Here is a 26,954-nt window from a genome sequence, read left to right on the forward strand (position 1 = left end):
TTTTTATTTATTTTCCTTTTCCATTACTCTGTTACTATTTGTTTTAAAATTAAATAAAAACAGAGTATCCCTTTGGTATCCATCAAATATTTCCAACAACACATGAGATTAATAAATTCATTAGCGCTGCATTATTTCAGTTACTGACATTTCTTAGCTTCTAAAACTTTTTGCTATAAAATGGGAATGAGTATTCTGAAATTATGATACCGCATATCTAGGCAAATTCATGTCTGGTAGCTTTTCCCAAGGATTTTGTCAGAGTTCATCTGCCTTGTTTTAGTATCTTGTAAAAGGGAGATTTGTTTTGTTTTAGTGAAGATGCTATATGCTCTGATGATAACTGTTGCTTACAAAGGAAATGATTGGCTGTGCAATTACAGTACAGTTGCTGCTCTAAATTAGTCACTTAACTGGTTTCCTTTCAGAAAACTAAGTAGATGTTTAATACAATTTACTAACGTGCATTTTAAAAATAAAAATTGAAGAATAAGAGATTTCTGAGCTCACTTTCACCACTGTTGTTAAAGCCCAAGATAAAGAAATGAGCTACTGAACTGGAATTCAAATGAGTACATTTTAAAAAAAAAAAAAAAAAGAGAACCAAAAGGAAAATAAAATTCAGAGTCAAAACTTGTCCCTACTGCTACACCTACAAATGAAACAAAATTTTGATAGCTTGTTTTTTTTTGGGGGGGGGAGGTGAGGGGGATAGAGAGAATATTTTAAGTTCTTCATAAAACCTGTATCATTCTATCAAAAAGCATCCTTCAAAGGAGGTGAGGAAAGGAAATCTTCTTCTTCTTGTTGTTCTGGAAGAGCAACTCATGTGAGCCATCCAATAGGCATCACATCTGCTGTAGAACGGTAGCTCTTGGTCTGTGTAGCTATATGCTATGTCTGAAGGAACATTTCTACCTGGGCACTGACCACAGGATAACTACCTAGCCCTTATATCACAATTTCATAGTGCACCTTGAAAAAGGGGTTGTAGCAACCCCACTCACAGCACAGAGTCATAAATTTCAGCTGGCTCAAATATCTTACAGCACCTGAGCTCACTGAGCTCAGCAGTATGGTGCTGAAGGATGTACTGAATATTCTTTGCTTCGCTCTTTCCTCTTGCAACCTCTCAGTAAATACTAAGGATGGGACTGTGCCTGGCCCAGTGAAAGCATGCAAGGTGAAAAGTGAGTGCAAGAAGCCATGCCCACAGCTTTGCGTAGCTGTATAAGAGCCAGTCATAGGACTAGGCACAGCGAGGAGCTAACCTTAACCGTGGTACTGGACTCCAAGAGGCAGTGACCCTGCCACCTCTCTCACGTACATCTACACTACGAGATAAAAATTGATTTTGAGTCATTTAGTCTGATTTTTCCCAGTGCCCGTCTGCACTGTACATTCCATTAGCTCGATTTATGGAGCACTAAAATCTACATGATATCGAAACCCTAAAATCCAAACCCAACGGGTGTAGAGTTCTATCGGAATTTAAGAATCTGAATGAAGGGTAGTGAGAATGCGGCAGAGGTTTTTAAATCGAATGCATTAGTCTCCACAGATGTCCTGCATGTGCTCCACAAATGTCCCACAGTTCTCTGCTCTGGCCTCTTACATCTCCACTGCTCTCAGCTGCATAGGAATTAGGCAACAGGACTGTTACAATTCGGCACCTGCAAGCCCGTGGCTGCAGGTCATGAGACACTGAAAAATCTTCCCTCTTTTTGTTCCCTAAGAGCACAGCTGTGGGGTCAGTGCTTCTGTGTATACCTCTGCTAGCTGCCTTTTTTCCTGCACTGCCTGGCACCAGCCACTGGCCCCCTGTACCATGTGTCAGCTGGGCTATGGGTGGGAGTCGTGATTGTCTGGTAGTACAAGAAACTTCTTTTCAGCCATTTATGTTGTCCTGACCCCCACATCCCCACCCTTCCCTTCCCCTGGAGATGTCACACATCGGCCGTGCCTACACTAGCCCCAAACTTTGAAATGGCCATGCAAATGGCCATTTCGAAGTTTACTAATGAAGCGCTGAAATACATATTCAGCGCCTCATTAGCATGCGGGCGGCCGCACCACTTCGAAATTGACGTGGCTTGCCACCACACGGCTCGTTCAGACGGGGCTCCTTTTCGAAAGGACCCTGCCTAGTTTGAAGTCCCCTTATTCCCATCTGCTCACAGGAATAAGGGGACTTCAAAGTAGGCAGGGTCCTTTCAAAAAGGAGCCCCATCTGAATGAGCCGCGTCAATTTCGAAGTGCTGCGGCCGCCTGCATGCTAATGAGGTGCTGAATATGTATTTCAGCGCTTCATTAGTAAACTTCGAAATGGCCATTTGCATAGCCATTTCGAAGTTTGGGGCTAATGTAGACATAGCCATTATGGAACATTCCTGCACCCAGCTGCATCACGTGGCTTGACCCCAAAGCAATAAAAGGACATGCTGCGCAAGATGCCAGACAGATTGCAGATGGTGAGGGGTCACAGTTTCGGGGTATGGCTGTAGCCAGGGCTCTTTTAGCCACCTGGGGGACGTCTCCCTTGGCGGTCATGATTTTTGGGGGCTGGCTGTAGCCATCCCAAATCATACATGTCTCAATGAAGGCAATGTACTAGCTATACAATTACCATGGTTGTTGAAGTAAGGCTTGCAGCAGGGAATATTCGTGGCCTAAGGGTCTTCTTTTCCATGTGCAAACCTGGCTGTAGTCTGGGGTCTTTTAGCCTGATGATTTCAAGTTTCAGTGTAACATGTGTGTCTACTTGCAACAACTGTGTCTACTATAAGGGTCTTCTTTTGCAGGCAGCCACATCCAGCTCCAAGCCTGAGAGAGGCACTCCATGGGCCATCACAATTTGCATGGCTGTCAACAGGGTACCATCTTCTAGCCACCATGGCCCATTACTGATGATTCACTTGAGTTTCAGTGTGACAACTGTGTTCACTTAAACGTACTTAACATGACAGGAGAAAGAGAGGAATGAAATGCGGGACGATGGCGTCATACACCCACAGCTACTTGTGTGGCCAGAATGCAACGGGGCTCAGAGAACAGTGGGATAGGTTCCCACAATACACTGCAGCAGCACTCAATTTAAGCTACTTGTGTGCAGCAGCAGTAAGTTGATTTTGTGGGGAGGATGTGGGAAGGTGACGATGCTCAAAATCGAATGGATAAAACCCAGTGTTAAGAAATCGATTTTAATAATATTGATTTTATCTCCTAGTGTATATACAGCCTCACTTAACGCAGATGCTGGGCATAGAAGTAAGCGCATGCTAAATCAAGGGTGGGCAATAATTTTTGATTGGGTCCACTCCAAGAATTTGTTAAGTGGTTAAAGGGCATGCTCTTCAAGGATATTAATGGAGGAAGTGCAGGGTCTGGGATGGAGGCTGGGTGTGGAAGGAGACTTGGGACAAGGGATTGGCCTGCAGGGTCCAGAAGGGGGCATGGGTGCAGGACAGGATTCTAACCTGCAGGAGGTGTGCAGGAGCAGGAAGCAGGGGTTTGGGTAGTGACTTGGAGGAGGAGATTGGGGTGCAGGGTCTGGAGGTAGCACAATGCAGGAGAGGATTCTGACCTGGAGGAGGGATGAAGAGTCTGAGAGGGCACTGTGACCTGGAGGAGGGGTCTATGAGGGGTGCAGGGGGTGGGAAGTGGTGTGGATTCAAAAGCAGTGGTGCAGAGGGTTTGGGTTACATGAGTGCAGGAAAAGTGGAGGAAGATTCAGGGGAGGGTCTGGGATGCTAGCTGGGGCTCTTGTGGGCCAGATCCAGTGGGTGGGTAGGCAGGCTGTATTTTGCCCAGCCCTGTACTAAACCCTCCCTTAGGGCATCAGAGGTGGGGCAAGCAGGAGTGAATTATGGGGATTTCTTCCAGATTCTTCTTGAGAAGTCCCTCACATGTCATCCAGTAAGGTATGTGGATTTGTGTTGAAGTTCAGCTCTGTATACCTCCCCCCGTGGATTGAGGGTGCACAGATGAGCCACCCAAGAATTACAAATTGGTTGCAGGTTCACTGGCCAAATTTTCAGCTGCTGACTATTCATATAGTTTCAGTGACTAACAGAGCTATGACAGTTTTGCCAGATGAGCCTCTTGTTCTAAGTCTCCTCACGGTCACCTCCACCCAGATGTACACCCAGGAAAGAATGAGGAATATCAATACTACTAAAATGTCCAAGACCCACCCCTCACTCTCCTCCCCCAAACAAGAAAAGGAGACTAAGGTATGAAGAACCCTCTTCCCAGGTAGAAATTATGTCTCATCCTTTCAACCAATATATGGTGCTTGTTCCCCCTTCTACTATGACTCAGATCGTGGAAACTCCCAAGGATTTCAGGGTCACAGAATGAGGAAGACATTCCACTCATGGGGGGGAGGCGCACAAAAGACTTGAGAGGCCCTTGGTAAAGGTGGTGGGGGCACTCTACACCCCTGGAAGGGGACTTAGGTGAAAGGGGCAGGTTTGGGGGCAGTCAGTTCAGCATCACATGGAGCTCCCTGCCCACCCCAGCCAGCCCCCAGAGCTTCATGCAGCATGCTGCTCCGTGGTCTGGCAGCAATTTAGAGGGCCTGGAGATCCAGCTGCCACCCTGTTGCAGTAGCCATGACGGCAGCTGGGAGCCCCAGGCCCTTTTGAATTGCTGGGCTCCAGGACAATTGCCCCTTTTGCCTCCCAGGTAAGCAGGTCTGCACTCACAGGTTAGGAGGTAAAATGTACAATACAGGGAGCTCATTCCACATCAGCTACAGTCATTTCAGTCCAGTAAGCCAATCTTTTCCCTGTATAAGTCGGTCCAATGTGGATCCAATATCCTTAGTCTTCTGTACTCTGGATAGCTTGGAAAGCTATGCAAATCACAGGCTGAATAGGCTTTCTATGAAAAAAATACATAGAGTATTTGAGGTAGAATATTTGAAGCAGAATATTTGAAGCAAGGAGTTTCTTACAAAAGGTTCTGTGAAATACCCTACTGAAATGTAAATGGTTACTCTTATAATGTCATCAGTGCACTGCTTGTCTGTACTTAGATGTTTATCTGTCCATCAACATAACAAAATCACAGACATTTCCATTTCCCTGAAGCAGGTGGACACCCAAAAGCTCCATAATTTAACCAAGAGACAGCTATACTCTGCACAGCTGCACTGTCAATGGCTGATGAGAAAATATTAGGACTGCCCTCAGCGACAAAACCTTAGTTCTTAATTTTTTAGAAGATGAAATAAAGATTGCTAAAGCACAGAAGCAGCAGCAGCAGCAGCAGCAGCAGCTCCTTTAAACATTTTGAAGATTTCTCAGTCACAGCAGAAAGAAGAGCAAGAATCCTTACAGGCCTCTTTAATATTTATAATCCATATATATATATATGAAGCCATAGAAGAGAATCACATGTTAGATATGAGTTCACAAGGTGACATATTAATTTTGACAGAGTTCAGTATGAGTTTCTTAGGTTTGCATGAATTCATCTTCAAGAACTGTTAGGAATATTCGTCAAGTGACAGTGTTTAAATTTTCAATATAAGGGCTCTCATATACACTAGTACAACAGCACATGCAAAGCCCTGGAAAACTTTTCTCTCTGGAGTTCTTCCTTGTAGAGTGGTTTCCTACATAACTGACTTGCCTTTGTTTCCGGGATTGATATAACCCTATCAATAATCCAGCAGCAAATAAGAGAAGTTGTCTGTGGTGCAAATCACCAGATATACCAGACCATGATCAAAACAAAAAGCAGTCAAGTAGCACTTTAAAGACTAGCAAAATAGTTTATTAGGTGAGCTTTAAGTGGGTCCGTCCCACGAAAGCTCACCTAATAAACTATTTTGCTAGTCTTTAAAGCGCTACTTGACTGCTTTTTGTTTTGATAGTGTATAGACTAGCACGGCTTCCTCTCTGTTACTATTCAACAGACCAGGATGCTATGCAGAAGTGGACAGGCAAATGTAAAGGAGAACCAGGAAAATCTGTCTTCCACAGCTCTTAGGGAACTATCTTGTTCGAAACCCATTTATTTAGAGACAGATTCTGGAACTGTTGCTCATGTGAAGTAATACCCTAATCCACAAACAATCCGCATAACTAAGTGGTCATTTCACAGGGGAAAGTATTTGGGTCAAAGTCAAACGGAGAAAAAAAAATACCATAAATGAGGGCAGAGATATATAATGTGTAACTTTTGAGCCAGCTTAGTTTGTGACCCCCTAAACAGTCCCAAGTGTTGTGTTTTAATTAAGGTCACGTAGGCCATGTCTACACAAGATATTAAAGTTGATTGTAGATATGCAATTCTAGCTATGGCAAGTGCACAGCAAGAATTGATTTACCTAAAATTCACCTACCTGGCTGCCCTCACAAAGGAAGGTCGATGGGAGAAATTCTCCCGTCAACCTCCCTTACTCCTTGCGAGATTTTATAAACATATGAACTAGCTATTAAGGTAGCCAATGCAGAGCCAGATGGGGTGTCATGTAACATGCCAACAGACCTGTCTGCAGTCCTAAAGGCCTTAAAGAGCAGCCTGAAGACCTAAGAGAACAAGACTGTGCAGAGGAGCTTTGCTATGATGCTGAGTTTGTCTCAGAAACACCACTCCATGAGAGATCTTTGTCTGGACCAAAGCAAAATCTGATCCCATCTCATTCCTTGCCTGTCTGATCAATGGGTGGAAGTGAGCAACAGGCTGGTAAACTCTTAACAGCAACTGGCAGAACTCTGTGTGTCTGTAGTGTGTGGCTAGTTTGTTTGTTTTACAAAGTATGGGTTAGCTGCTTTTACATTGTATTCTTAATAAATTCAGCATTCTTGCATTCCCTGCTCTGAAAAGATACCTTGCCCCCCCACAAGCGAGGTGCAAGTTGGGAAAACATTCTATATTTTCTGTAAAAGCTGTATACCCTCAGTCACAGTATGGGTGAGTGAGGAGAGGTTTAGTATCCCACTGTCCAACTTACTGGCTAAGGAAAATTTTAAGGTCGTATATGCCCCCAGACATAGTAGGATCGATCCTGAAAAGGATAGGGCTTAGAGTCTCTGCCCTGGTATGTGGTATAGGGTTTAGAGAGGCTAAGACAGAGAACAGGGAAACTTGTTTGTTATGTTGTGAGTGTATTTTGGAAAAGGTGTTTGAGCATAGGAGTTCTTGTAAGGAGGCTTCTTCTCAAGAGGAGTTTTGGTAAATTGGCTTTCCAGTCCCTAGCACCAGCAAGGGAAGGAGATACTGCTGCAGTTTGGCACTGTAACAAGGCATTTTGCTCAGTTAGCTGACAGCAGGAATAAATTTGAGACTTGATCGAGAAAAGTACTCAGAGATGTGTGGGGCTAGTTAGGGAGGCCACCCTCCTTGCTATATTTGCGTGGAGGTAAAGCCTGTGTCCTTAGAAAGAAACATTTTAATTATGAAAGCAGGATTGGGCCCACACAAGCAGTCAGGCATCTGATAAGGAGAGCTGTAGTCTGAGAGCCCTGAGGGCATATTAGAAGGAATACGGAAAGTAATGAGTGTAGACATGGGAAAGTCAGATCCCTGCAATACTACTTCAAATGATGAGATCTGAACTAATAAAGACTGCATTTTTGAGGGAGCAAGCGATTAGAGGGAAAGAGTAAGTCGTTAACTCTGAAGGGTCTGGAGAAAATTCAGAGTAAGTAGCTTGCCCAGTTTGAAGATAACTAAGCATATTTGTAAATTAAAGGAGTATTTCCAGCAATAAATACGCTGCCCCCATCCCCACCTTTGCAAAGGGCTAGAAAGGTGTTCTTTTTTGCTTTTCAGAAACAGGAAAAACTGGTCTTTACTGAAGAACAACCTAAAACACCAGGGGTTCACTGTCACATTAAAGAGTGTGGTTTTGTATTTTGTGTTTGTGTTTATCTTATTACCACCATTGTTCAGTTGTCTATATTGCTATGTGAACATGAATATACACATGGGTTCACAATATTTCAGGCTAGGCTAGACCAAATGAAAAAGAAGTAAAACACTGCTGCCATAAGATCCTGCCCAAAGTGCTTTGAAGCTATGGCTTCAGCTTGCTGCTTTTTTTGTCAATTCCATGTGCTATCCGGTTGGTTTCTAGTTATGACACAGCATCAACTACTCCCCTGTAACACAGATGTCATGTAACCTGGGAATAAAACTGGCAGGGCCCAGCACTATATTTGGACTCCTGCAAACCCAAATGCCTAGCATCTGCCTAAACTAACTAGTGTGGTGCCTAAGACCCACAACCTCGCTCACATGTATTTTGTCAGGCAAATTAAAAGGAAAGGCATAGAAAATGCAGCTAAAACCTGGATCCATAAATTAACTTGTGTGCATAACTAATACTATTACAATGCTTGAGTTGTTTGCAGAAAAAAGCTCTCCAAGCCATACCATCAATGATTACACCTGTGACTCCAGCCACAGCTGTCCACCCAAAATGGTAACCCTGCACGATGCCATAAGGGGCCCATCACCATGAGCCAGCATGCACTCACAAGCAAAATACCACCCTTTGGACTACAATAAACACCACTGTCAATTGGTGTGAAAATAATAGTGCATCTAGTATACCTTTTGCTAATCAAACCTGTTTTCTCACACTCATTAAGTGTATTTGTTTTCCCCCATGTCCTAATATTACTTTGTCTGTTAGCCATCCTCCTTACTTGTATAATGTTAATGGAAGTCAAGGGTATGGCCATCTGCAATTGTTAGCACAGGTTTGGTCTATCCCTATTCAATACGCTGTTAATGCTGCCACCCCCACTGCACTACTATTGCCTGATACCTGTATCCTGGTCCCATTTGGGCATTGTATGCATAAGCTCTTTGAACAATGGCAACCACCAACACTGTAATGTATTCGTCACTGTGTGATTGCCGCCATATTGAGAGGGGTGGTGATGGGGGCGGGTATCCTACATTCTTTTAATATTGGCACCCTAGGGAATAAGCTTCTAAAGCTTGGTAGGACTGATGCTGTAGCACCTGCACTATCGGTTTGAACGTTAAAGACCACCTTTCTAGGCACCCTACATTTACCAAGGGGGTAAACTCCTCTTTATGGAGCACTTATGTGGATCTCACCCCCACAGTGAAGCTGGCATTGGCATGCATGGCTGGTCAGCTTCCAGCACTAAAAGTTGTACGAGCTATTAAGTACGGCTGCCCCCACTCAGCTTAAAATTGCGTTGCCACTGCTTCATAGTATATTCCAAGGGATATGTCCAGTGTACCATTGACTCAGAGCTGTGGGACGACATTGCTTTTGGGTCCTGAGGTGGCTGTCCCTCAGCCATTTCAACCCCCAGGGACATAGTGTGACTTTGTGTCCCTATTGAGATGTTTTAACTTTTCTGTGTGGGCACTAGAGATATCAGGGACATAGATACTGGTAGGATTGAATGACACATATCTGCACCATAAGGATCAATGGTGAGGCAAGGCATGGCCTTGCCCTCTCCCACCCCTGGCACCAGCATCCTGCAGCATAAAGCATAGTATAGCAACCTGCATATGGTACCCTATTGAGAGTAACGCCACCTGGGTGTTCAACCATAGTCAAGTCTGCCTAAGTGTGTCATCTGTGAACACTATAGAGCAGGAGGATGGACCTTTCCATGCTCCCCCTGTACAAGTGTGCCATTGCCACATTATTTTTGTGCCAGACCCCACTACAGGCAGTGTGTATTGGGCTACCAGCCAGGATCAACCTTTTTGAACTTTCCCTTTTGAACCCACAGGTGTCCTTTCCCCTGGGACTAGCTTTTCCCCAATTGGACAACTTTTTGCAAAACACCTGCAGTCACCCAGTTTTTGGCTGCACAGGGGCAGAGATTAGGGAATATACACACCTGTATGCAATATGCCTTAGGTGATTTGTTATGCTTGGTGAAGTCTGATCTAACTGTTCATCATTGGTGGAATATTTTCAAGGGGTGGTCACATAATGCCTACGGTCTTCTACCCTAGCCCTCCTAGTCATTATCATCTGCCTATTAATTAGAATTTACTGTATTAGAATATGCTACCTATATTAGCATCTTTGTGCTGTATATATGCATGTGAAACAAGCTATATATTTTATGCTTGCTACACTGGGTGTGGAACACTGGGTGGTCACAACCTGGCCAATGCCAAGGAGAGGAGTGTCATGTAACATGCCAGCAGACCTGCCTGCTGGCCTAAAGGCCTTAAAGAGCAGCCTGTACAACCACGTTCCTATCCCTGTGTTACGGCCTGTTACAGCCGTGAACCCCGCAAACATAAACATGAGATAGCCATATCATCTCCTGACATCTGCGTTTAGATGTGGGAAACAGAGAGACCTGTAACCCGGGCAACCTTGGCTTCAGCCCCATGACAACATTAAAAGTGATGTTGAGCCAGCATGCGCACACCAAGTAAACAGCTAAGAGATAACATCACTGTGAGATCCCACCTCAGTCTCAGACTCTCAGTCTCAGGAGTACCCCAGACTTTTCCCCAGCTGGAACAACAATCACCACGGCCCTGATGTGAGACACTTTGGGACCAGAACTCCTCATGGCAGAAGGGATGTAAGCATGCCAAATAGCCTCTTGTCCAGACTCAGACATTCCTGTTGTTCTTGGCTTATTAATGTGTACCTTGTGAATAATTTGCAGTAACTTGGAGTAGATAAGCTTAATAAAGTACTATTATCCCTAAATTGGCTCTGTGTTGAAGTGAATCCCATAAATCCTGTCCAGCGTTGGCTTTGTGAGTTGACATGGGGCTACTGGAATATGTAACTAGATTGATTTAATTCAATAGTTAGTATGGGCCTGTTGGGAAACAAAATAATGAGTACAGATCAAGTATTTAAAGGTGGGAGGAAAAATAATTCAAAAGTCCTTAAGAAAAAATGGGTTGTCTATTCATTGGAAAGTGCCTACTCACTCCAGGTATGGCTCCCTCAAGATCAGCAGGCTTATTTTTCCTGGGCTGGGGCCTACAATGCAAAGGAAAGTGAAGGGTTAAAACCCCTGCCTAGAAGGTGGTGGAGTTGTAAGTGAGCCTCAGCTGCTCAGGACAGACACTGCAGTAGGGAAGTATTCCTTCCCCCAGCCTAGAATTGGTGGGGTGGCTATCTGGGCTAAGTGGCGTTTACCAAATCGTGCAAGGAAAGAAAAAGACCCAGACATGTAGGCCTTTTGTTATTTTAACCGTTTGCTCTGATTCTTACATCCTTTGGGCAATTAACAATACAGTGGTTTTGAAAAGGCTATTTTGATCAGTGGATAATCACAGGTTCCTGCAACAAAATTTCTTGCAGAGGAGAAAGACAGTTAGGTCTGTCAGGTTAACACAATTGGGAGATGCGGGGCTGCAGCCCAGAGATACAATCAAAGAGTGACTGAATCTCAGGAAAGGTAAAGGAAGCAAAAGCTCAGACCTCTGGTAACAGGCTAAGAGAGACAACAAAGGGGTCTAAATCACACCTTCCCCTGTAACAATCTATCAAGGACGATAGACATATAAGCAAATATGTTTGGTTTACATTTTTTTAAAATAATATATGTAAATATATAAGCAAATTAGGAGCTACCACAGGTGGCTAGCAAAACTGTCAATGAGGCAGTCAGTGTTGTGTACCTCTGCCATATGGTGAAAAGCATAACGACAGGGAAGCAGGCTTTTCTACACTTCTGCACACCCAAACAGCAGAAATACAAAACAGAAATTACACCAGAATTTAGTAGCACATTATTTATAGTTTTGGATAATGCTACTTAGGAACGTGTTACAAAGAAGCCATTTCTGTGTTCCCTCCCCATCCACTATGTCTACTTCTTGCCTCTTATACTTAGGGACCATCTTTTTGTACTACTCATATAGTACAACATATCTGGCACCTATGATGCTACCATAAAACAAATAATGTGAACATCAGCAAGGAAAAAAACAGTAATGCTAAAAGGAATCTGGGTACAGCCAGGTTATCTACTCTTGCAACCTTATTCTTGGGAGTAGAGGAACTAAATTGAGAGGGATTAAAAAAACATGGCTAGCTGTCAATAAAGTGGGTTTCTGATTGAAAAAAATCTGCACATATCTGAATAGCATGAAAAACAAGCATGTAGAGGAATTTAGTGTAATGCACAAGAATACATCTGGGAACAATAGGATGAAATTAACAAAAAGGAAGCTGTAGGCTGAATATAATTTAAAACAACAACTTTATGCCAACAAGATGAAGTATGCTGCAATGTTCTTCCAACAAAGAAGTGGGAACCCTTATTGTTTGGCACATTCAAAACTAGACTTAACAGAACAGTGAACAGATGTTGACAGGAACAAGCATGTCTTAAAATCATAATCCACTAGATCTTTTACACCTTTAACTTCCACATTTATCTGATAACATACTGAAGAGAAATTTAAACAGCATTAATATGCAAGTCTTTCCTAAAACATTTCATGCACAGTGACTGCCTTCCATATTGCTCTTCCAAATGAATTAAATACTGATTTTTGAGGAATTCTTTTGTAGTCTTATTTAAAGTCACTATATGTAGGATTTTGACTTACTTAATATTCTTACAAGCTCAAATCTTCTAACAGTGCTCTAATATTTGCTCTGTTGAAATCCATGAAGCTATATCAGCAGACACCAGCTGAGGGTCTGGATCAAGATGAAACATACAGTATATTACACATCACTCTGGAGTCACATCAGAACAATTTGGTTATGCATTACAGGCCACAGACTTACCTTGATTTGTAGAAAAAGTGTAGTAGAGTTAGCACAGAAGGGAGCAAAAGCAATATAACATATAATGGCTGTCTACACTAGCCCCAAACTTCGAAATGGCCACGCAAATGGCCATTTCAAAGTTTACTAATGAAGCGCTGAAATGCATATTCAGCGCTTCATTAGCATGCGGGCGGCCAGGGCACTTCGAAATTGACGCGCCGTCAATTTCGAAGTGCCGCAGCCGCCCGCATGCTAATGAAGCGCTGAATATGCATTTCAGCGCTTCATTAGTAAACTTCGAAATGGCCATTTCGAAGTTTGGGGCTAGTGTATACGTAGCCAATAACAACAACCACAACATCATCCAAATATTTGTAGCTATTGGATATCTTTTTTTGTGGGTTGTGCATGGATTGAGGTTGATATATAGGTTGCAGAATTAGGGGTGGCAGGCAGGTCTTACAGATGCTAAAAAATCTATACTTATATTTTTCCACTTTGAAAGCAGAAACTTACATTTTTATAATATTTTCATAAGTATGAGGATTTCAAAATATCATTAATTCAGTTCTCATTTCTCATCTTCATATACTTGACACAACAGATTGCTAGTAACTTTCCTGTGCCTAGGCATGTAAATTATACTGTTAATTTGGTTCAGGAGTACCTCTGGTTTTCACTGCCTGAAATAAAAGCAAAGGTTTGGTTACAAGAAGCCCGAGGAAAGGGAAAATTTTCCAGAAGTTGAGGAACATAGAAACTGTTTAATAATATGCAGTTTATGAGAGCAGTTGAAACTCAACCATGCAAACTAGAAAGACTAATTTTTCTATTTATTACCCAAAATCCCCATAATGATCACAGGCGGGCTGTATTTTGACTTCATATGTCTCAAAACAGAGATATATAATTCATAATTTTCCTTAACATCATGGTGGAACATAGTTCAATACTGATTCCAGGAAAAGAGTGACCTCTGTGACCATGGGATCACCAGCACACTTCCTGTAGCATGATGGGGTTTCCTGGAGGGCTGCCAGCACTATGTAGGAAAGCCTTAGGCAGTACATCTGCATACTTCTTCCCATGCCTCTCCACCCACCTCAAAGCCTGCAATCACCTCCTCTGCACCAGTCTGGCTTCCACGCTCTCAGTCGCAATAAAGCTACTTTCATTAGGTGGTAGATACAGATCTTACTCTTGACCCAACATGTCTCCTGACCACTTCCATCCTCTCTGATCACTCTGATGCTTTTGTTTCTGACTCTGGTTTCACTAAACTTTGATCGCAGATGTCTAGTTGCTTTTTATTTGTCTCTGCTGTTGATTGTACTTCACACTCTAAGACACTCCTTACTTGCATATCAAAATCTTTCCTATTGCACAGTACTGTCTGCTGAATTCTCTGATTGTTACATTCCAAAAGTCTACTGATCTCCCTCACAGCATGTTCCATTTCCACCACTGCCTCAATACTTATTCAGACATTAGATATAATAATTTTATTTGAGAGGAGACCTTCCTGTGCGTATGTTCATATGTTAAAGTAGTTGACTTTCAGTTACATTTACCCTTAAGTTTGAATTGCCTGGGTTTCTTGGAGTTGTTTGTAAGCTATAAATGTTCCTGTAAGCCATTTAAAACAAAACAAAACAAAACAAAAAATCCCTGTTAGGATACTGAGTTGTATTCTGAAACAAGTTCCAGCTGAATTAAGTTTTGGTCTGAGAACAGGTCATACCATATGCTGAATATTATACAGAAGGAGGTTTTCGAACCACTAGGCATATCTTGCACCCAAAATTCTCCAGACTGAAGTCAGCGGGAGCTTTGCCACTGACATCAACAAAAGCAGGAAGGGATTTAAGATAACCGCATGTCTCTGAAATTTGGACTGTCCTTGTGTTCAGTACCTGTCCCAGTGTATCTTCTGAACTACAGAGAAAACATTATTTTGTCCTGGTTTTTGTAACCCCTTTCATTTGTGACCCCCTGAAAACAGCCACCGTCCAGATGAACCAATGATATTGGTGTCAGTTTGGCTGAGTTCATGTACACATCACGGACAGCTTTTTCCGCCCCACCCCTTTAGCCTTTCACATACTGCACTATTGCCAACCCTAAGCATCTTCATCTCACCAGCAAAACCCTGCCTGGTGGACTGTCATTTCCCACAGTCCCTTGACTTGCATTGGTTTGAAAATCTATTCATCCTAATTAGGTCCTTTATGTAAATTAAATGATCAGAAACATGCCTGTCATTTGTGCATCACATAGCTAGAGAATGTCCTTGCTCATACCTTCTTCCAGTGTGATGTGAGTAGGGTCCTACTATTTCTTTTTCAATTTAGTTAAAGTATTATTTCCACTTTTTTATAAACAAATCAAACATTTTGTGGTTATTGAATCATCCCCTTTCCTCCTGCCTAGGGAATGTGTATGCTGCCATCAATGCAGAAAGATGCCCTCTGTGAAAGGAAATGTTTCAGCTGTGAAACAAATTGCATTATGTGGATATAAGGATGATCCCTCATTGGCAAACTGATTGTCAGTGTGTGGTACCCACACCAGGAGTTACCAGATTTAGGACCTGATGGGGATTTGCTAATGCTGAATTGAAAGCATTTGATATATTTCTGGTGGACTGTCCTGTAGATAGCCTACTCCTCAATACTTGTGCATAAGTGAGATTTTTCCTGTGCACTGACAGTTAAACCAAATATGCCAGCACCACAGGGATGTGTAATGGGTTTGATTGTAGACCCAATGCACTGCTGGAGTAAATTGGGTGGAAAAGAAGCAGGATTTTCTCCTAGCTGCACAAAATGAATTTGTGTGTGTGTATACAATAATTACAGAGTAGTAATAAAGTTCATTAACTCTTATTCTATTATCATACTGACAAACCTATACTGGGAAGTACAGTTATTTAACCAGTTCATAGAACAAATAGGCAATGTTAATGCTTAATTATTGAGCTAAACAACAAAATATGGAAGCAATGTGTGGGGCTTTGGCACATTCAGGACACAATTCTTCCTGGCCTGCCTACCCTCCCCAAGGCTGGAGGACTTTGGGCTTTCCTGGGATACCAGCCCTGCTCAACACAGTAGGGTATGGAAAGAGCCTGCCAGCCAGGCTGCTGGTGAGCTCAGCACTTTGACCAGTGGCTGGTTCTCTGCACAGTGCAGGAAGCAGGATGCACCCTGTTGGGGCAGGTGTGGGGGGGAAAGATATGAAGGAGCAGTGGGGTGTGGGAAAGGGGAAAAGCAGAGAGGGGACAGCAAGAGGGGAAACATGAAGAACAGTGGATTGGCAACAGGGTTGACAGGTAACCAGCTACCACCTGGCACCCGCCCACGCTGACCTGCCACAGAAACTTGCAGCAGTCAGTACCAGTTAGAAATGGCACAGGGGTGGTTCTGGCAGTTGCACAGCCCTCCTAAAATGGTTACTGATGCCTACTTTCTCCTGTTTGCATTCATTTGATTCCTGGTCATATGCTGCTATTAGGTGACATTACTCTTCTGCTGTTTTCTATGCCTTATGTTTAGACATGATTTATAAAAAATGTAAAATACAATGACACAGAAAAGAAAAAAAAAGCAACAGAAAAGGATACAAATCAAGAAAAAAGCTAACATACAAAAAGTGAAAATAAAACAGCACAACTTGGCTGCTAAACATAGAAACCAAAAGAAACCATTGCAGCAGACAAGGTGAACTGTGAAATGCATTTGCAGAAATGGGAAAAATAGCTTAGCAACTAAATAAAAACTGTCTCCATACACTTGCAACCATGACTGACTATCCAGTGCCCCCAATATTTTCTGGATCTGTGAAACAGTGGCAGTAATACATCAGTGAAGCATGTTTCCAGATGGAGCTTGTTCTCCTTTTAGAGATCACGACCATAATCCCCAGGCCATTATGATAAACCAGTAAAGAAAAAATATGAACCAAATTTTCACCTAAAGCTCTTTTTGAGGTTAACTTTTTTTAAAAATGTTGGGTGTACCACTGTATTTCATGCAGGAGAAGACTCTGAAGCACTGGGATGCAGTAGAAGAGGAACAGTACGTTTCCAGAGAGGCTAACCTTGGAGATTTTCTGCCCAATTGCCATAAAATGGTGAGCACCTCCTCACACTGCTGTGCATCGTCGACTCCCAGAGATTGCAACTGGACTTGTGGCTGGTGGGTGTCATCCAGGAGATGCTCAGGCACTAAATGTGGACATGTAAGTACACCATGTCTTCCAACACTCTTTTGGCTCATCCCTATTTACGATTTTCTAGCATGGGCTCCAGGAGCATAGCTACCTCTCTCAATTCAAGTATGTCAACTCAGGAAGCTGAGGCTGCCTAGTAAAGGAGTATCCCACCTAAAAAACAACAAAAAACATGAGATGGGGAAAAATATAAGCCCACGCTGAAAATGGGAGGTGTTCAGCAAAAGCCAAGCACCTGCTTCCATGAAGAAGAATTGTGCATGAATATCACAGTGGGTGACACGCAGTATTCCCTGTAAACTGAGCACTTTGGCAACTGCCAAGGAGAAATTCAGATGCTGCACAGCTGACTAGCAGAGCGTTCACAGCCAGCAACACGTTTCTACTGTTGGTGCATATCCAAATATGCCTCAGTGCACATAATAAAATTTATTCTGAATATGGATGGAAAAAAATTAGAGGGAACATTGGAGACATGCATTCCCCACCATGTTTAAATGTAGGCAGAAAATAAAATTAGTAGTGTATTTTTAAATTTATTCAGTGCTTTGAGGATCATTTACCAATAAATAAATAAATAAATAAATAAATGGTTGGAATAGAAATCACTTTCCGTATAATATACTGTCCTAAAAATAGGTTTAATATCTGACCTATTGAGGATTTCACAGCACCTTTCAAACTAGTAGTTTCAGACTGAGAGACTGAAAGTTGCCTAAAGAATTTTGACTCCAGTTTCCTACTCAGCTTTGAGCATGAGACTTGAATTTAGCTCTAAAAACCCTAAACATAAATAATAACAAACATTCTCCTTAATGAAAGAGCTATTATCAACCACCATAAACACATGTTTTAACACAGTAAGAAGCCTTACATCACACACTATTTCATTCATGTGGTGAAATTTGCTGTTAAAGTATTTTCTTAAATGTTGATTCTCTCCAGGTATTCTTCTTCTTTGGATTCTCTCTCAGATCACATAAAGTTAGATAAACACTAAACTATACAGGCTCACTTTGGGTTTATTATGCTGCCCTTACATGGAGAATCACCTTACTCTGCTAAGGTACGACTAAATACAAACAAAAGTGGCAGAATCAGGTCCTTTCTTCATTCAGGCAGATGTCATTGGACACAAGATCCATACTGACAAATTCAATTTACACCATCTTACTTAAAAGCAAATGCAACACTTTCAGGGCAGTTGCATAAATTAATCTAAAACCGTTAGAAGTCCTGTGGCATTTTTCAGACTAACAAGGTATAGATTAAGGCACCAAATGACTTGTTGTTTTTGCAGATACAGGCTAACATGGCTACCCCTCTGATACAAATTAGTCTGTCTTCTCATCTGCTAGGACAGAAAGGATTACACTGAAAAGTTTATTTAACAATGCTCCTTGTAGACTTTGCTGGAACTATACTGAGTTAGTCTATTTTTTTCTAATATTAAGGTATCAACAGGAAACAGGTGTGATTAACCCTCCTGGGTGTAGAAAGGATGCAATTTGCATCTCCCCTACGTCCATGCAGGAAGATATGCTGTCAGGCAGACAAGTTCACTCCCAAAGGAAAGGGTTCCACCAAGAAAGGACAAAAGAAAAAAAAAATTAATTTTACTAATAGGGAAAGTTATACTGTCTTAAGCTCAACACTTGAGGTTCACAAGCTGTAAGCAAAGCCTGCATAAGAGCATCTTTTACAAAAGCTATCAACCCTCCTCCATATAAGAGGCCTTGATACTTTTCCTCCAACAGTGGAGACAGTTTTCCCTGTCTGTCCTTCACCAATCAACCAGGACATTTAACTCAAGGACATTTTATATTAGGAAAGGCTTCCAACCACTCCTAACACCTCACCGGGTCACTAAACTATTCCAGAGAAGATCTACATTTGAGTTCTCTAGATACTCTTCTGTGCCCACTGAACAAACAGCTCAGCTAAAACTGCTGAAATTTATTCATTTTACCTTAGAAGGCAATCAGAAATAGTCTGACAATGGGAGGGAAAATTCTCTTAATACAAGCCTTTTTATCATTCTCTGCAGGAGGATGCACCTAACTCCTGAGAGATCTGGGCCAATGGGCAATACATCTTTAGTTGTTGCATTGCTACTTCCGCTTCTGTAAGAAGCTGAAAGGCTGAGAAAATATTTGGTAGCCAACAAATGTTCTCTTGTGCTGTCTGAGCAATATTCCCCATTGTATTGCAAAGTGATCTGAATGTAAGCACCCATTTACATTACCCTATGGAACAATGATTAATACTGGTATCACTGAGGTTCAGCCTATCTAGCTGCTGGATCTGGATCACAGCATCATGCTTACTCTGCAACTGCTAGAGCTCCATATCCCTACAGCTTCTTTGTAACCAGTCCAGAAATGAGCCATGAACAGTGTTCCCTGTAAGCTGTGCATTTACTTGTGAGGCCACTCAGGAGAGATTCAAAACCTACACATAAAAAACAAACAAACAAACAAACCCATAAGCCACACATGGATGGAGGAAATTAAATGAAACATTGGTCATGAAATACTCTCTAGTACCTATGGTACCAGCTGCTCTTGTTCCCTCATCCTCTAATACATGCCATTCAGAACATCTTTAACATTGATTTTCTAATCACTTGATCTTTCTTCCTCCTGTCTCACTTTATGATGAGTCTTTTGGTTGCTTTTTTGCTGGACCACCAGGTTTGGTTACTTGCTGACTTCCCTACTGCAGCTTAACACTTGCCAGAAGAAGCCAGTATAGAAATGTTCTTCTGGAGTACTGATGTTATGGCCCCTTTCCTTTGTTTAGGCATGGGATGCCTCTACTAAACAGCATCCATGCCTACTGTTACTACTGCTACAGACAAATATCTAGTGGGTAGTATGGTGAAAATTGTGCACTCCTCTTCTGGTATATTTTTTTCTGTATGACTTGTATGGGGATTTTTTTATGTCCATCAGACTCTTACTAGTCCATCTGCTCTGTTCTTCAAGTCCAGTTTACCCAGGCATTGCATGACACACAAAGCCCCAAAAGAATTGAAAATAAAAGATTTACCTGTCCAGGGGTGAAAGTAACATAATTTTCTCACAGGTACTATCATACTGCGACCTCCCTCTGGAAGGTCTGTGTGTCTCAGGGCAATGTGTTGTGTGGGAAGTGATACTACAGTACTGGTAAGAAATGTAAGTGTAGGGGCTCAAGGCAGGTGTGTAGGTGTGGTCGAACTCAGGATAGGGATTGGGCAGATTTGTTCGGGGCTCAGGGCAGATGTTTGGGATGTCGGGGTTGCAGGAGTCAAAGCAGGGGGATAGGGGTGAAGGTAGCTTAAGGATGTCCTGGGTGGTGGGGGACTTCACTGCCTGGCCAACCAAGCACCAGGGCTGAAGTCTGAGTACAGTGTAGCTGGGCTGCCCTGGGGCTGTGGGTGCTGGGTTGGGCTCACTAGTGTATGGCATACTGCACTGGTACACACCACCTTACTTTCCTCTTTGCCTGTCACTCCAAAAGAGGTCCTCTTTTTTCATGCATTATTCTTGGCACCCTAATAATCTCAGACAGAAATGCCATTTTTAACAAAATAGGTCACAGTTTACATAAAAAGATATAATTCCTGTCTAGTTATTGGACATTCCCTTGATTTAAAAGACAATCCAGTTATCTGATTCACCAAAATAATCACCACATGCTACCATCTGCTTTACACATCTCCTAGCAAAATGCATCCTACTGAATTCATATATCTGCTCTGATGTGCAGTATAATTTACCCTTTTAATTTAGACATATACTACATAATTGGCCATCAACTGTAACAAGGCTTCAATGCTGGAGGAAATTTTACACTCAAAAGTTCTTCCCTCCATAAGATATTAAGCTCTCTCAGTTCACACATTAATGATAAAGGGCACACTTGCAGAAGTGGGAGTACTGATGTACAAGATCTTGTGCTGTTAAGTGTGTAGTTGTGGAAGGCAGTGCAAATCAAATTTCTGTGCATTTTCCTGATTTTTGGTATTAAACACCCACACTGGATTTTTAATGTAAATATCGCTGTATCAGAATATAGTACAGCTTTGAAAAATCATCTGTGCTTTGGGACAAATCCTGCTCTCAGTTCACTTATTTAAATTAAATTACAACTAACTCTAGAGAGTCAGTTTCGCTCTGTGACACTATTTTAAATGGACAGCAATTCCCTCAAAGTCTGTGGAGTCCCTATTGGTTTAAATGAATGTAATTAAGAGCAGTATTTGATCAGTGGTGCTCAGCGGTGTAAATTATAAATTAACTACCTTAAAGTTCGATTCTACTCTCAGTTACGTGTTTTTAAATACAGAGTAACTCCACTGACTTCTATACAACTTGTAGATGACGTTAAAATATGAATCTTGATTATAGTCTCATCTCACTTACCTCAGCAATTTAAAAACACGTAAGCGGGTTTTTTTGTTTGTTTGTTTGTTTTTTTAAATATCATGTGTAGGGAAGAAATCATGGCTAATTGTGATGAATCTGCATTATGGAGTAAGGATTTTCATGAAATTTTAAAAAAGTTTTAGGAAATGCTTCTGTGCTTTGTAATCCTTAAATGTTTGTATAATTTTATAATGCTTAGTTTCGTGATACACTTTTTATTCTTTTACTTCCTGCTATTTATTATCGTACCTGCTTCACTAACCATCTGCAGCGGCGCTGGGGTTTGTAGCAGGTTAAGCCTCATTACCAATCTAGGGACTGCTTCACTTCAACAGGCTGGATTTTCAGATCACAATGCTACAAACCTCACTGCTTTACAAAAGGATAAAAACAAACAGTTGCAGAACTGCAAGGCCAATGAAATCATCTGCAGTTTTACAAAAACCCAAACTATAAAGTTAAAATGCTTTTTCTTCTCTATGTTTTTGCAGCACTTACCCAGTCAACTTGACTTTATGGACAGGAAATTATAACCTATTTTCAGTTTTGGAATGTGAACGATAGAGAAGCTAAAAAAGTTGTAACATAACTTTATTCTACTGCAGAGGATGATATTTTGTAGCAGATTAATTTATATTTATCGATAATTTTACACTGTAGTGAGATCTGCATTGAGCGTTCTGGCCTAGAGAAATATAAATTGCACCTACCTGAAACAACATCTCATATGCTCTTAGTGGATTCACCCCTAAGAAAGGGAAATTTAGTCTCCACTATGGTTAAAATATTGTGTTAATAAAATGTTGCAATTGCTCACTGAAAGCTACAAAAAAGTCTGGGAATGAAAAAATAAAATTGGAGTTCAAGTGCAACATTAATTCAGCTATAAAGCACACTTTTTTCCCTGTTTAGATGTGTTTCTTTTGCTGTCATTCTTTGTGCTGTGAGAAGTAAATCTTCAAAAATGGGTATCACTTGAGCAAGTTAAAACTGTTGTTGCAAAATCAACATTTTCTTTCTGTAATTTTAACTACAAATTTGCGGAAAAATATCTTTTAACATTTCCTAAATTATAATACTAACAAGAACAGAAGTAATTGCTTAATATATTCCTTGGTTGTTCCATTATGCAGACAGTGAGGAGAAAAGGTCTGATCCTGCAAATCTTAATCACATGATCTGCCTTGATATACCGGAGTAATCAGTGGGACTACCCACCTAACAAAACAGATTTTCAATAAGTGCAAGATGAGACATTTAAAAATATGCTCTCGTTATTTCAAATGAAAATAGAATATAGAAATACTTGTATTTTTTTCTTACAGTAAAACATTTTTTCAGGTTATAATTAAAGGGCCTGACTCTTCAAACCCTTGTACATGAGAGAGAAATCTTTACTCATGAGACTGGACCTTTTGACTTATGTGGGATCAACAACTTATATCAATAGGATATTACAGAATCAGGGCAAAACTAAATAAATAATCAGTTGAACTTGATGAGATAAGTTTCTAGGGCCTGATATGGCGAGATTTTAAGCATTCTGTTTCCAATTCTCAAAGTATCTGAGTAGCCTCACTGAAATACGTAGCTCACTAATTATGCTGGGCTTAGTTCTTTTAATTTTTTTCCAGACATCAGTACAAGCATGCTGACTTGAAAGCAGAAAAATATTCGAATAAAGTTTACATCTTTTGATTTTACTGAGCTTTATTATTTTTAGAAGAAGCAGAATCTGAAGGCTTTATAAAAATATCATGAGGGATTTAATAATTCCTCCAAATGAACATGAAATTCAGAACAAATATTGGTCATTAGTGTAATCATTCTGATCTTACTAAAATGGTTTTAAAACATTTATTTAAAAGTTGTTTTAAATATATGATGAGGCCCTTCTCCTAACCCCACAAAAAAATGTCAGAAAATAAAAACCACTCATATCTCAAGCTTCCTTATTTCTGCATTATCAGTCTCGAGCTTAACGAAAGAAAAGCATCATAGTTCCTGTAAAAGTACCCGCTCCAAATGCTCTCAGATTGTTAGTTTTCGACATTGATATTCTTATCAGATCTGTGCAGAGTAAGTGCATTTGGATCAAAGTGCACAGTTGAGTCCAAAGGTCAAGAAAATGGGAATAGTTTGCACACGGAGATCTTTCAAGAGAAAGCCCATAATAAAGCCTACTGACAAAAATTATGTGAATTTAAACAGCTTGTTGAAATATGGAAATCTGACATAAGAGAGAGCTGCTTTCCAAAAATTACCCTATAATCAAGCAAAGTTAGGAAACCTTATTTCGGGCTTGATTCCACTCCACTAAAGTCAAGGGTATTTGTGCCTACGAAAGGAATGACGGATTGGCTGCAGAATTGGTCTGACACATCACTGCTACACTTCTATTTTATGTACCTGTGACTGTATTGAAATTTCACTGGTATAAAATTGAATTAAATAGCAGTAGCTACATCCAACTCATTTCAATGTGTCTAGTAATATTCTGCAATTTTTATTGGAGAAAAAAAAAAGACGGTTAAAAAAATCATCAGGCTTCAAAACTCTGAGCTAGAATACTGCATTTAGCTTCACTATGTAACATCTCGTGATCATTTTTTGTTTAGTTTTCAGAACAAACTAGTTTCATTTCATATTCATGTACCTAAATATGCTTCTTTACTTCTATTCTTGTTTGTGTTGATTTTAAAGACAGCTGTAGTTTACAGAGTGCTTGTTTGCTTTGATAATGATATATTTCACTTTTCACAGTAAGCAGTTTCGTGGAATGTGCTTCCTTCTTACTGCTTTTTCAGTGTTCATTTTTCTTATTAATTTATTCAATTTTTTTAAAAAATCATCAATAATAAGTGGCTGTTTAATATAGATTTTTGATTTGTCCTGGGTACCCTGAGTGTTTCTGTCTATTTTATTTACTCCTCTGGTTTTCAATGTATGGGGAACAGGAAGCATAGGATGTAACAAAGAAACCTAACTAGGGAAACTTTGAGCATTATCCATGAAGGCGACTGAAATGGGATCTCCGGGATGGGCGCAAACAACTTGACCTCGCTGGGGAGCGCGTGTGAGTTTTGCAACTGGGGGCCCCACTCTAGGAAATGCAGCGTTACTTGATGCAAGGCGGCGCGCATCGAACGGTGCAGACACCGCCCTAGGCCCGGTCGCAAACGAAGGGAGCCTTAAGGGGCAGCCAGGGAACGCGGGAGGGGGCAGTAGCTGGCTCCGTGCTCGGCGCTGTACACCCCCCCCGTGCCTGTAGGGGGCTTTTCCGGCCGCCTTATCGCGGAGCGCTGCACCGTCTCGACGGGAAGATCCCCAACCTCCACCCCTGCCCGCCCGCCCGCGGTTCCTCACCTGCCGCAGCAGGGGTGGCTCCTACCTAGGCGAGGCGAACGGGGGTCCGGCGGGCTCAGGGCCGGGACAGCGACGCGTGCCGCAGCAGATCAAGGCAGGCTGCTGGTCGCGAGGAAGCTGCGGCTGAGCCCCCGCAGCGCCCACGCCTCGGCGGGGCGGGTTCCCCCGGGGGACGCCCCAGCCCCGGAGCGGCGGAAGCAGCAGCTGCGGGGGTCGGGTCCCGGCGCGGGCAGGCAGCGAAGAGGCTCCGCGTGTCTCGTCCCAGCCCCGCGCTAGGGGGAGTGACTGCCCGGCTTCCTCATTTTCTGCGGCGGCCGCCCCGGCTACTTCCTCCCAGAGGGTTTCGGCTCAGGCGCTTCCTCCTCGGGCAGCTGCTCCCCGCTTGATTTGCTCAACAGCCCTGACAGGCTGGGAGAGGCTGCAGGCTGGGCTGCCAGCGCCTCCCGCGGAGACACTCCCAACGCTTCCCCGCCTCCCGCGGTTGGTTTCCTGAGGGCTGTGCGGCGGCCTCCCCGCTTGCCCTTCTGCCCCCGAGAAAACACGCACTCCTGGAGCGCTGACAGGGTGGGCAGTCTGTAAGGTGCTCCAGGACTGCTTGTTGGTGTGACGCCACAGCCTGACACTGCGGCCCCCTGAGGCTGTTTGCCCCTCAGAGAGTTAAAGGGAACGCCACTGGGGGAGGCAGAGTGAAACCAAACTCGGGCTGGAAGAGGCTTATCACGTTCCCCCACCCGCACGGCTGAGGCAGGACCCATGGAACCTAGACTCTTGCTTGACAAGTAACACAGGAGTAGCCGGGTTAGTCTCTACTCCAACAAAACAAAGCAGCAGAAAGGTAGCACTTTAAGAATGATTTACTCAGGGGTTAGCTTTCGTGGGAAGAAGTGGGCCTGTCCCATGAAAGTTCACTGAATAAATAATTTTGTTAGTCTTTAAAGTGCTACAGTGCTGCTGCTTGGTTTTGCTTGACAAGTCTTTGTCTAACCTGTTCTTCAAAACCTCTCCAGTGAGAGGGATTCAACCCACCCATCCTTAACTAACCTGTTCCAGGGCTTAGCCAGCCCTTTGGTTACAAAGTGTTTCTTAATAACTCACCTCCCTCTCTTTACATCCAGCCTATTACCTCATCTTACGGACATGGAGAAAGAACAGTGAGGCTACATCTACACTAGCACACTACATCGAAATAGCCTATTTCGAAGTAAGGACATAGAAATAGGCTACTTTGATGCGTATCGTCTACACATCCTCCAGGGCTGGTGCTGTCGATGTTCCATGTCGAAGTAGGGACGGGGAACATCGAGAGGAGCCGCCCCGGAAGGAAGTGTGGAGCGTCCACACACACAAGTGCTCCCCGTCGAAATAAGGGGCCAACAAAGCCCCAAACCGCTCTCTTAAAGGATCCCTCTCAGACATGCTTGCCCTGCACAGCACGAGATCCATGGAGCCGACAACCGGTTGCAGACCCTGTGGACGCAACATGGACCCCCAGCTGCAGCAGCAGCAGCCAGATGCCCTGGGCTAAGGGCTGCTGCACACAGTGACCATAGAGCCCCGCAGGGGCTGGACAGAGCGTCTTTCAACCCCTCAGCTGATAGCCACCCTGGAGGACCCCCCTATTTCGAAGTAGTGGCATATGGATCGTCTACACATGCCCAACTTCGACAATGAACGTCGAAGTAGGGCGCTATTCCCATCTTCGGATGGGAATAGCGATTTCGATGTCTCACCGCCTAATGTCGATTTCAACGTCAAAATAGCACACGGCGTGTGTAGACGCGATGCATGCTATTTCGATGTTGTGCTGGCTATTTCGAAGTAGCTGGCTAGTGTAGAAGCACCATGAATGACTAGCTTCTTCATAACAGCCTCTAGCGTACCTGAAGATTTATCAGGTGTCAATCCCCAACCTCTTCTCTAGACTACACTTGTCCCATTCTTTTAGTTTTTCCTGTTTTCCAACCCTCTGATCCATTTTCTTACTTTCCTCTGGTCTCCCTCCAGTTTGGCTACATCTTTTTGAAAGTGTGGTGTGGTGCCAAAACCTGGATACCATAGTTCAGCAGAGGCTTCACTAGTGCCAAGTCACATGGAACAAGAATCCCCTGTGACATTTTCATTCTGACCTCTCAGAATATTAGTTGTTTTTTGCAACAGCATTGCATTATTGATTCATATTCAAAATGTGTTCTGTTTGGTCGACATGGAATTTTTACAAGGACTGTCCATTT

The 26,954-nt window shown here is 42.5% G+C and overlaps 1 protein-coding gene across 1 annotated transcript in view; it reads right to left on the reverse strand.

Annotated features, from left to right (window-relative positions):
- Nucleotides 1-24,911, reverse strand: part of SYK (spleen associated tyrosine kinase) — an 84,956-nt gene extending 60,045 nt beyond the window's left edge. Inside the window, exon 1 of the mRNA XM_074995060.1 lies at nucleotides 24,724-24,911. The gene's annotated coding sequence lies outside the window, so the exon portion shown is untranslated. The remainder of the gene's footprint in view (nucleotides 1-24,723) is intronic.
- Between the last annotated feature and the right edge of the window lie 2,043 nt (nucleotides 24,912-26,954).

The sequence above is a fragment of the Carettochelys insculpta genome, chromosome 5 (assembly GCF_033958435.1).
Source record: "Carettochelys insculpta isolate YL-2023 chromosome 5, ASM3395843v1, whole genome shotgun sequence".
Taxonomy (NCBI): domain Eukaryota; kingdom Metazoa; phylum Chordata; order Testudines; family Carettochelyidae; genus Carettochelys; species Carettochelys insculpta.